The sequence below is a fragment of the Macrobrachium rosenbergii genome, chromosome 28 (genome assembly GCF_040412425.1).
Source record: "Macrobrachium rosenbergii isolate ZJJX-2024 chromosome 28, ASM4041242v1, whole genome shotgun sequence".
In the NCBI taxonomy this organism is placed as follows: domain Eukaryota; kingdom Metazoa; phylum Arthropoda; class Malacostraca; order Decapoda; family Palaemonidae; genus Macrobrachium; species Macrobrachium rosenbergii.
In genome coordinates, this window is record NC_089768.1 from 30,295,001 (window position 1) to 30,307,500 (window position 12,500).

General features: G+C 37.7%; 1 protein-coding gene across 1 annotated transcript in view; it reads right to left on the minus strand.

Moving 5' to 3' along the window:
* Nucleotides 1-5,956, minus strand: part of LOC136854195 (loricrin-like) — a 15,173-nt gene extending 9,217 nt beyond the window's left edge. The window contains exon 1 of the mRNA XM_067130500.1: nt 5,813-5,956. The gene's annotated coding sequence lies outside the window, so the exon portion shown is untranslated. The remainder of the gene's footprint in view (nt 1-5,812) is intronic.
* Nucleotides 5,957-12,500: the final 6,544 nt, after the last annotated feature.

Sequence of the window (12,500 nt, forward strand, 5' to 3'; positions counted from 1 at the left end):
CATAATTATGAAGTGTGAATGGAAAAAAAAGTTATTTACTTCGGAAATCCCTCCGCATCCTTTGAGAAACAGGCCTATCGCTTGCTTCTTAATTTTTCATCCTTTATCTAGATTTGATCGGGTCTGGGCTACTTAAGGGCGTAAGACTGACCGTTCCCGCAATCCACTCATTAGAAAAAAGTAGATGAGTAGCATGGATTAAAGACTGAAGAATACGTTGAGAGAAGTCATTACTGACCTGACCTGTCAAAGAGAAGAGACAGCTACGTCAGGGGCTAATCTCTACCGTCAAAAACGATGGTTGTATTAAAGGATGTTCAGAGTTCAGACGAAAAGTCCACAGGGATTCTAGGGACGTTACGTAACCTCTCAAAGCTGCGACCAAGGGACCTTCAATCTATATACTTATATAGGGGTCATTGGTAAGAGAGCCGGACCCCGGACTGAACGACGTCATGTTTGGAAGTGTATGGCTATACACAGCCTTTTATAGTGAGTGAACAAGAAAAAATCCGCATGGATCATGTAGTATATAAAACAAAAGTTTTTTTTTTTATGATTTAGAAGCAATAGAACGTTTAGCACACACAAGTGCTCTCTCTCTCTCTCTCTCTCTCTCTCTCTCTCTCTCTCTCTCTCTCTCTCTCTCTCTCTCTCTATATATATATATATATATATATATATATATATATATATATATATATATATATATATATATATATACATAATGAGAAAGGGTGCGAGCACGCGCGAGCATTAGAAACTTTGAAATGAAACGATCCGGTGACCTCCTAACACAGAGCAGTTCATAAAAACTAGTCTGTTGAGCTCACATCTCCATTTAAGGCCATAAAAAAAAGAAAGTAATTTATGAACGAAGAATTCTTCCCCTACCATGTCCCCGTTAAAGTCAGAAAAGGTGATAAAGGATTAAGTGATAAAGGAATGACAAGGAATGACGTAAAACTGGGAGTGAGGTGAAAGAACCCGTCTGGAATGGCTGGCTAATTATGATGGACATTTGGGTACTTTTCCGAGTACTACGAGAGAGAGAGAGAGAGAGAGAGAGAGAGAGAGAGAGAGAGAACTTTTCCGAGTACTACGAGAGAAAGAGAGAGAGAGCGAGCTAGAGAGAGTTTTCAACATTAAGGAAGGTTTTCTAGAAGGGAAATTCTCGTGATTGCCAACGAGTGGGCTGAGCTTATACGAGGTTAGTAGGGTAGAAGGAGAAAGAGAGAAAGAAAGAAAGAAAATCTACATGTTCAATAGAGAGAAAAAACAAAGAAGGATGATGACGTTCTCTGAAGATAAAGAGGAAAGATAAGAAGAAAGAAAGAGAATAGACAAAACAAACTCTATAATAGGAATGCAGGGAAGGAAGTAAGAAATATAACGCTAGACGAGAAAAGTGAAGATAATGAGAAAAATAACGATAAGGAAAAAAAAGTGAAAAAGAAAGTGGAATGGTAATGTTTGTACCCTGAAAAGAATAAAAAAGAATACCAAACGAGAAAAGTGTTTCTATGAAATACTATTATCATAGATGAAAAATATGTGATTTTTTTTTTTCCAGAAGAGCTTACAATTATGACAAACTTTAAAGAACATATCCATGCAAGTTGTACAAACTTCTGTTAATGTTTACCACAAAGAAGAGACTCTAACGATACGCATACAAGTCTGAACCCCTATAAATGTATATAGGATCAGGTAACAACTAGAATTCAACCCAATAGGAGAAGACTGCTGGGATTAAGTTCGCCATATAATTATAAAACCAGGTTATAGAACCAGATGATAGAAATGAGATGTCTGTAAACAATGACGCGGAAGGATCTGGTTTCAACGAGGGGCGGTGGGTCACAATGTGTCATTAGATGGATGGAGTGTGAGTGAGTCATATAACCAGTCACTTTCACATACCCAGGATATAGATAAGGTGGAAGATTTTACTCACTCTCTCTCTCTCTCTCTCTCTCTCTCTCTCTCTCTCTCTCTCTCTCTCTCTATATATATATATATATATATATATATATATATATATATATATATATATATATATATATATATATATATATATATATACACACACACACACACATATATATATATATATATATATATATATATATATATATATATATATATATATATATATATATATATATATAATTCTCATTAGTAGTTAGTACCCGGGCACAGACCACAGCCATTACTATTGCGAGCTCTGCACTACCAACGAGCCATGTGCCAAACATATATATGTCTGTCTATGTATATACAATATATATATATATACACACACACATATATATACATACATACATGTACAGTATATATAAGTATATATAATAGTCTCCAGAGCTACACAAACTGGAAAAAGAATGAGAATGTCTGTCTCAGTGAAATGAAGTATTAAAATCAAAATACAGTTTCGAGGACTTCATCCAATTCCTTCTTCTACCAATCATAGGTTCTGTGATGCTTCAGTAGCTCCCAGATGTTGTTAGTTTTGTCTCCCATAAGAATGAGAGCACCTGGATTCCTGGAAAGTGAAGTGGAATTTACCGGGTTAGAATTTCAGATCTTGCAAAACCTGGACTACAAAGTTCATCTCTCATTGCCTCCAGAATTTGCTAAAGTTTCTTGGAAAGATTAGTTTCGTATTTTTCTACCAGAATTTTTTCCAAGCATCCTGGGGAAAAGGGTTTTGTACGAATTTAAAAATTGTAAATTCAACAAACGCAGGACGCAGTTGAAGCGGTTTATAACTGAATTACCTGTTTTCTAAAATTTATGAGCCCTAGAAGTTTCTTGATAGCATTGCCATGTTTGAGAGGCAAAATCGAGTGGCCATTTCAACGTCACTTTCTTCCTAGCGTGGACCATTTACCCTATTTGGTGTCATTTTCTGTCACTTTAAAGGATATCCTACATCTTTTGATGACGCCTACTGTTTCTCATCTTGTTATTTCACAATCTCACGTTGAAGTGACTTGATTTCTATAGCCGTCTGTTTTCTCCATTTGCATACAGACATGCTATAAGCTCCTTGGGAAACTTGATCCATCAATCCGGGCGATGCTCCTGAGGCTGCGTCGTAATCAGTTCAGACTTAAGCGTTCCCTTCTATCACGCAATATCCGATAAATGTGTTAGTTCAATCAGAATCAAAGCTTGAGATTGAGTAGATACTTTAAAAAAAAAACCACCGTAATGTTCTTGGAATGATCTTTCAACTGATGCTCAGGAAAAAAGTCACCCCAATAGAAAAAGCGACGGAGATTCGAGAAATGAAACAGAATGCTAATTACATTTACCAATCGAGCCTGAACAAAGAAAAGAAAGTAGCTAATGCACCGTAGCTACATTGTACTGTATATGTACATAAACAGAAGCGTAACCGTCACAATGAGTTTCGTACCTTGATTGACAATAATTGTGATTAATGATTTGTGAATCAACTGGGACGTAACATTAATACGGTAATAAAAACCACAAAGAAGATTCTTTAGACAAAGACCCTGATTTTGGAGATAACAGTCTTGCTAAATAGGACCCTTCAAAATATTTCGGCTAGAGCCTGTTCCAAGGAGTCTATTAGCTACTCTGCGCCGTTCACTATCACAGCGAAAGAAAGAATACCGGCGTAATTAATCAGCCGAAAAACTAGCGTCTTGCTCGTTACACTCTCTGAGGAATTAACGAGATAAACGCCGAGGAAAGTGAGACGAACTATATATATACTTTGCACTTTTGGACATAAATAAATGCTCTGAACCTCACGGACAACAGGTGTCAGCTTTACACTAAAATATTAACTGGTCTAGTTTCTTAATTTTAGTAACTCGTGTACAAAGAACGTGCGCTCAGAAACCCAGACGATTGTTCTGACGTAAAACCTGAGAGATAAATTCTGAATTCTTTCGGTCACTTGCTTTTTCAGCCTTTCAGAATTTTGAACATAAATCACCAGACAAAATTTAACGTCACTGTATTGTTTTTTGGCGCTAATTAATGTCAACTCAGGTAAACGTGTAAACTAAATCATGAGCTTCCTGATTACCGATGAGTCTCGACGCAACCTAACCCATGCAGGTGAGCAGCTGACTGATTAACGTGGAATCAGGTCGCCCTACCATCAAGGTGACCTAACGCATATTCGGCGAATACAACTCTTGCATTAGCTAAAAGGAAGGTATAACGAATTTGTTCATACTTCTTCCAGCTAAAGAATAAGTGAGGCGGCGAATGCTACAATTATTTAAAAAAAAAAAAAAAAATATATATATATATATATATATATATATATATATATATATATATATATATATATATATATATATATATATATCACTATCCCTGACTTACTTAATTATTATTAATACGTGCACGCACATTTCCATTGTATATTAAGAGACACGCCCACAGGAATGTGGAAGAACGTGTGAAGAGAGGTTGTGGGACTGTCATACGCGTGAGAGTATGCATTCGAATAATATTATATTGGAAACGTCCACTCGTACCTTCTTTTCACCGATAACGGTCCAACTTGTAAGGGAACTTTTTGTTCGGGTTCATGGTGTGGTTACAGAGAAGTGTGTCATCTCTCTCTCTCTCTCTCCTCTCTCTCCCTCTCCCCGCCCCCCCTCTCTCTCTCTCTCTCGTGGGCAGTATGTTGACTGCACTTGGACAGAGAGAGAGAGAGAGAGAGAGAGAGAGAGAGAGAGAGAGAGAGAGGTCACGAGGTGAGCGGCAACTCCCAAGACTTTATTTTCTCGAGTCAGGAGATGACTGAGAATTTAGTCGCAATCGAGAACCTGGTGGTGTTGTAGGATATGATCCAGATTTCAAGTGACATTATCACCCTCCGGCTTACGGATATTATCCCTTTCAAGAATCTCCTCGAAAATGTGACTTTACATCTGTGTAACGACGCCATGGAGAGCAAATAAAACAATTACAGGCAATAAAGTGAAATTGACAGCGAGAACAATAACAATAACGAAGACCCAAGTGGGTCACTGGCCCAGCAAACCGGTTTTCTTCGCCTATACTTCAGGTATGCAATCTGAGTGGCTCCGAGCCTACGATTACATAAACAACGATACTCCCATTGCTTTGATAACAGACGTAGCTCCTTGGCGTATAGGAAATGAGTGCGTAATAATTTTACGCTAACAGAAGGGAAAAATTATTCTTATGAATTCCATAAGGACTTTTCAAATTAAATGAGGCTATACTTATGGGTGTATATATATAATATATATATATATAAAATATATATATGCATATATATATATATATATACAGTATATTTACACGATTTTCTGGTTGCAACTTGTGTGATAGTCTTTTGCCGTGTGAGATATACACGAGAGTAATATACCATATAATTTTGAAGAGATACTGAATATATTTAGTCTGCACAGTGCTTATGTGCTAGCATACCTGCGATCATATTATGTACCGCATATGCACGGTATATATACAGTAATATATATGTGTATATATATATATACAGTATATATACTCCTGTGTATGTCATATATGTCCATGTATCATACATGCATACGCCATGTATACTCAGGATATACGCACTAGCGCAGAGATTTGAGTACGTACACTTTACATAGAACGATATTGTGCCCACTGCCTCACAAACGAGGTTCGAGAAAAAACACTGTATTCGACTTCGCTCCAACACTGCCTTCACTAACGGGACAAAATCCTCCTCTTGACCACCCGCCTTCTTGGAAGTCCCGAAATCCACGTCCGGAAGGACTTTCTATAAGACCACAGCAGAACTCACCCCACGTAAGGTCCCGACTTCGTAGCAGTCCAATAGCAGCGAACAGCGGCACAAAATCCTTCGGTCTGTCTGTCTGTCTGTCCTTCTGTTTCCTTCCGTCTCTACTTGACGACCTTGACAGGTGCGGTCGCCGTCAGACTGGCGGGTTAACTAAACGCAACATACCCCCTCGCACGGTATATATATAGGCTAGCTCCACCCCCAAGAATTCACATTTACTTCGCGAGGGCTCTCACCCCTCACCCATTCGGGTCCTCCCGTACCGTCGGAGACTTCCTTGGGTCATGTATGCCTTGGGTACCCTGTGATGGAAATAGCTCTCTCTCTCTCTCTCTCTCTCTCTCTCTCTCTCTGCCTTTCCCTTTTACTTATTTTCTCTTCTTTCTTTCCCCGTTTTTCCCGATGGTCCTTTCGCTCTTACATCACGTAGCGTTAACTTTTAACGTTTGATATTCCCTCTCTCTCTCTCTCTCTCTCTCTCTCTCTCTCTCTCTCTCTCTCTCTCTCCCTTAAAGAGTTGTCTGATGTGTCTTTTCGTTCAAGATTTTCTTCACGTGCGATACTTTTCCTGCAAGCGTTTTAATTATTCTCACCAAATATTCATTATTCGACGGTACTTGAAATTCTCCAGCTTATATCGCTCATGCGCTTTAATTATTTTAATCATAAGTTTATCTTACGATCGTCATTGCCACGACCTCACTCCCTCCACTGAATCTCGTCCTTATTGTGACCCATTGTCGGTGATCAACAGGAAGCGTATCACAAACTCGCACAGTTGAGCGGGAACGTACGAAGGCGAGGAGATAAATGTAGACAACGAAAATTAGGTTGAATCCAACCTTTCTCGCTGTGTTCGAACAACCTCATACGATTTAGAAGATGCTGCCTACTTCAGAATACTATTTCAAGTACGTCTCCCGTGTATGCCACTCGTTATAGTACCCATACAACTTACAGCATGATTCTAAAATGCCTTGAGTTTTATGAAGATATCTGGAGATTATGCGCTCAAAAGTAAGTCTTTTCCATTTCTACTGTCGTTTGTTACAAGGATTTTTCATGTGAAAACAATTCTTCAGACAAGTAATGAAAAGATATAAATTAGTTTCAAGGCTCCGTATTAAAATTACTCAAATAACTCTTAGTCTTTCTTATTATGATTGATTTCATGTTTACAAGTTCACAGAACGTTCAAGTAAATGAAAACTCCAATTCCTTTTGACTTTTTTCTTAATTTTTCTTATAACCTGACAAACATTGTATTTAAAATTTTTTTGTATAATTTTACTCTTCCATAACTTTGTATTTTTGCTGGTACGGATATGTCAAGCAAATGGCGTCATTCTCTGTTTGTTACGATTATGTAATTTCGATTCGGTTGGATTCAACATGATAAAAACTTATATAGATTTTATACGTTTTATGAGCGATCAAACAAACGAAAATGTCCTTTTATAAGAAAGTAAAAAATGAGCATTATTTCGAAGTAACAAGTGGGGATAGCACCGAAACTAAAAAAAACTGTACAGAATATGGAGAAGGAAAACGGAGAATCGTTCACAGACAAAATTGTTTATTATCAACCAGAGCCCCCAGAAAGGTGAACCCGTCTTCGGCAAGCACGAACAAAAAATCAGCTTTCATTATGTGGAAAAAGTAGGAAATGTACATTTTTCATATCCTGAAATTTCAAAAAAAGATGATTGCCGTGCGATACCGCAAAAAATATAGCGGACGGTCAAAAGAGAAGTTGTGGAGCAAAGTGAAATATATACAGTATATATATATGTATATATATATATATATATATATATATATATATATATATATATATATATATATATATATATATATATATTATATGAATATATATTTATATATATAAATATATATATATGTATATATATTTATCTATATTCATATATATATATATATATATATATATATATATATATATATATATAAATATATATATATATATATATATATATATATATATATATATATATATATATATATATATATATATGTGTGTGTGTGTGTGTTTGTACATATATGGATTTCTCTTCAAGCAGAGCAGTGGGGTTCAATATTTTTCTTTAATGGCATCCTACAAGAATGTGTTTGCCTTGGCCTCAAGGAAAGGAGCCGCAACCCATTTAGCAGACATATTGCTGCACCAAGGGGTCCACAACCATCCCTTACCCACCCCTCTGCTTTTAAGCGTTGTGTTTTATTATCATAAGCCACTGGAACTTTCTAAAGCAGCGATGTCTACTCAGTGCGGCTTGCTAAAACAGTTATAGTCTTTCCAAGAGTCACTCCTTGTTAGGGGTAAGACACACATAAACACACGCACACACACATATATATACAGTATATACATATGTATACACATCTATACATATGTATACATATATACATATGTGTGTGTGTGCCCCTCATAGAAGTTCTTTGTGTTTGTGTGAAATAACCATTTTAAGAGAAACAGATTTTTGACAAAGTATTCACGTCCATCTATCTGTCTATACAAATGCACACACACACGCAGACACACATACACACACACACACACACACACACACACACATACACATATATATATATATATATATATATATATATATATATATATACATATATATATATTTATATATATAGACAGATAGATAGATTCGTGCGTAAATGCATGTATTATTACTTCGTAGCCTAATTGACAAATAAGTTATAATTGTCAAATGACAATTTTGCCATTATTTTACCGTCCAATGCTTTTATCTTCGCAGTAACCACGGAGCGAGCAAACAGCGGTCTTATTTATGGTCCGCCTTAAGCTCGCATTTCGTCAATTCGTACCATTTTCGCTTTAGCTTTTTTCAATGGATTTTTTTTCTTTTATACCATACCTTTGTTTTCGTAGTCGAAGTGAAAGTCCGTTCAAGGAGACAAATAGCACAGATAAACCTGTCACTGAGCGTTTAGTCCCGTTCTCGAGTCTTCACTTCACTCCTGACTGGTCTTGTCAAGCCAAGGAGGTTCAAGCGCTTTTTAATCTTTCTTGAGAGGATCACTGCATCCTGTATTTACACCCTTCTGGGCTTTTTGGCTTTTCCAGTTCTTTTTTATAGTCCTGATCAACCTTCCAGCTGACTGTCTCTCCCCAGGATATCACACCTGGATGCCACAATAAGATGCCACACACTGATATCTCAGTTGAAAAACGAAAACATAGGAAGCAGTGTGGTAACGCCGTGTGAATCCAACTGCTATGTTGGGCAGGACATCTTTTGTTTCAGTGTTGACCTCCAAGGTCCCCTTTTGACCCTGAGCATGCGAATGAGCTGTCAACACTGTGGCCCGCCTATCAGCCCCTTGACACTCGAACTGTACTTGCTTCAATGCCAAAGCACAATACTTATGACAAGGGTTGTTCCACTGTGTGACTCAACCTTTTTGGACACCCTGTATATGTATCTTTTACTGATGCTAAGCCTTGAACAGGTTGGGAGGGGGGTGTCCAACAAACCAGCCTCTCACGAGGCAGAATTTAATTCACGAAAATCTCCAAACAGCAGTGCTTAGGCCGAGCCTGCCACGGTGCTCACTCTCCAGATGATAGATAACCCAGTCCCTCGTCTACAGCGAGAGAGAAGTCCAGGCCCTTTTGGCGCCGTTCCGAGCTACAGTAGTTCCGCCCACGTTCACGTTGGAGGGGCCAAATGCCGCCTTATGCTGCCCAGATAATTCCTGATCATAGGTCCCATTGGGAGTTGCAGTGACTAAACTTAGGAATACCTGTGACCGTGAGAACCTTGTTATCCACGAAGGTCATGGCTCCAGTTGGCAGTAGTCTGAAACCGTGCTGAGATTAGTAGCAAAGTATTTTGCTCTAGTTGCCAGATAGTCTCATGTGGTTAAAAAAAAATACGGCTGATGTGAATTCATATATAACCTATGACCTCTAATTATAACCTTGACCTTGACCTCACTCTGCACATGAGCATCATTTAGTAGATTATGCATGTTACATTTGCTGTCTTTATCTCCTGTAGTTATGGTCAGAGATACAGGATTAAATTCCTTTTGGAAAATTTGATCTTCAAGTATGACCTTGATCAAATGAACTAGAAGTAACATGGTGTCTATTATAGATCTTTCTTATTTTGTAGTTCATGATTAGTCTGAAGATACCTACTCTATTTGAAACCCTAACCATTAAGACGTTATCCATTACATGACAACATCACAAACCAGAAATCTATTTTAGATAAAAAATAAAGCTATACTTATTTTTCCTTAATATTCTAATGAGATAAGACTGTTACTGTTATCACTCAAACACTTATGTAGTGAACTAAATAATATAATCGTCATGCGCTGTTTACCATGTTTAACATTAATTAAATATTTCTTAGATGTCATGTAAATACCCAGAAGTAATGGATCAGTATGGAAATAATTTTATAACTATAAAACAGTGTAAATAAATAACCGTTTACTTCAACTTAACTAATGTAAGATTCATCAAGAGAATTTTATTTTAAATGAGCAGTGAGAAAGTGGGCAAGATGGTGTTAAAGAAGTTGGACAGGTAGGTGGGAGGAAACTTCATGGAATGGATGAGAAATGATAGAACACAGCCAACAGTACACCGTGCACTGTACACCATAGGAGTTTTACGGGGACAGCAGTGACAATGCGTAAATCTGTCAACTGAGACACTTTCCTTGCACAGTGAGCTCGAGAGTTTGATCAGTCCATGCATTCCCTTCCACAATGCGGAACTCCTTGCTTCCTTTGTGTTTCCTTAATGAAGAGACATGTCTTTTGTTTTGGGGAGCCATGCCTACCATTTGCATAGCAATTATATTCATCCATAAGTAAGAAAGGCAAAGATTATTCGGTGCTGAGTTTCACTTGAGGGTACCCGTCAAGAGTAAGACAGCTTTTAAGTCATCTGTGAAATATCTGATTATATTTGATATTTCAAGTATTCTGTGCGTGGGAGGAAGCTGCGAACAAATCGTTAGGAATTCAAGTTTTTACCTTAGAATGATTAATCAATTTTATTCTACAATTTGTCTTTAACAGTCCATGGTCCTTGCAGCGTTTAAGGAAGAAGACATTTCGCTCCTCGAAACAAAACGTTGAGCAAATGCCTCGTCTCTGTAATTGCAGTTTCTCAAAGAGAAAGGGCGTCTGTGGGTGGCCTGAATGGGAGCCATAAAATATAAAAACCTCTCGTCAAGATTCCATAAAACAGGGAAACACCCCATTAGCCTCTGAACAAGATCCACACGCTCTCAAAGCAGCGTGTTATGAAGTTGCAGCAAGAGAGAAAAAAAAAAGACAAACACTGTATGGGAGATGATTTATGGCACCGGACTCTTGTATAAACTGCAAGAGGGGGCCATCAACGCCACTGTTCGTTTTCGAAACCATTAAAACAATATTTTTACGGTAAAATATGAAAGCTGTGCGCCATAAAGCTACTTGATAACCGTTAAATGTCGTTGAAGCGTTGTGGTAGGTCTCATGACCGGGGGCTAGAAAAGACTCGTAGGGGCAGAAGACGACACTAACCTCGGTTGACCTTTTATTTGGCATAGGATGAACTTTGTCATTTAGATGCGAAAGGAATTCATTTTGCGCTTTTGGAATTTAAGGGGATTCTATCCACAGCAACGACAATTTATCGTCAAATTTAAATTACAGTTAAAAGGACAGTTTTGTTAAGCAAAAGAGTTCAGTCAGTTGTGGTTACTGTTATAGCGGATGCATATATTCCAGACACCGAAGTAACACATAAGAAAGGTTATTATTATTATTATTATTATTATTATTATTATTATTATTATTATTATTATTATTATTATTATTAGAGAGACATACAATATTCTACAGAAAGTTTGTGGTTTTGCAATGCAAAAGTACTACGGTGATGTTATTTTTAATCCACACTCTACATTATCATTGCTGTTGGTGTTATTGTAACAGCAGAGACAATAAAGAAAAATTCTCAGTTAAGGTGTAGATATAATTTCTGTCATCAGAATCAGCTTACGTTTAAGAATGCCTGCTATATCTGTGGTTTTAAAGAGCAAATCCTGCACAATGATTTTCTAGCGAACGCCAATGTCTGGGGACATTAACGCATCTTTTTCCAAGCCAAAGAACCACTTAATAAGTGGTTGCCGATCCCCTAGGTTTTGGAATGGCGCCAGCAATGGAAGATGATCCTCTTCATCGGAGGCCATGAGCAATAATTCTTTCGCTCGTGTGGAGGGCCTGAAATTAAGTGAAATTAGATTAAGTGTTATCCACTCTCTGTACAGGGTGAGTCCCCATCTTGCCACTAGTTGGGGGCCGCAGCTGCAAATCCTGGTCTGCGAGGATGCTTATTATTACCTGACAATAATTGCTATCCTTGAGGTTAGACTTCAGTCATTTTTTCCTTTAACACTTGTTTTCAATAAGCCATTGGCTTCGTATGGACACGAGGTTACCCGCTACCAGCCTCATCGGTGTTTGGATAAAGAAAAAGTTATTAAACGAAATGTCAGCAAGTTGTGTGGTTCCCGGCATGCATGTTGCTAAAACTTGCAGCAAATGTTACTGGGCTGGTGCAAGCTGTAGTGGGGAATAAGCGAGTCCCAAAACTCAAAACAAGGAATTTCTCACGGAT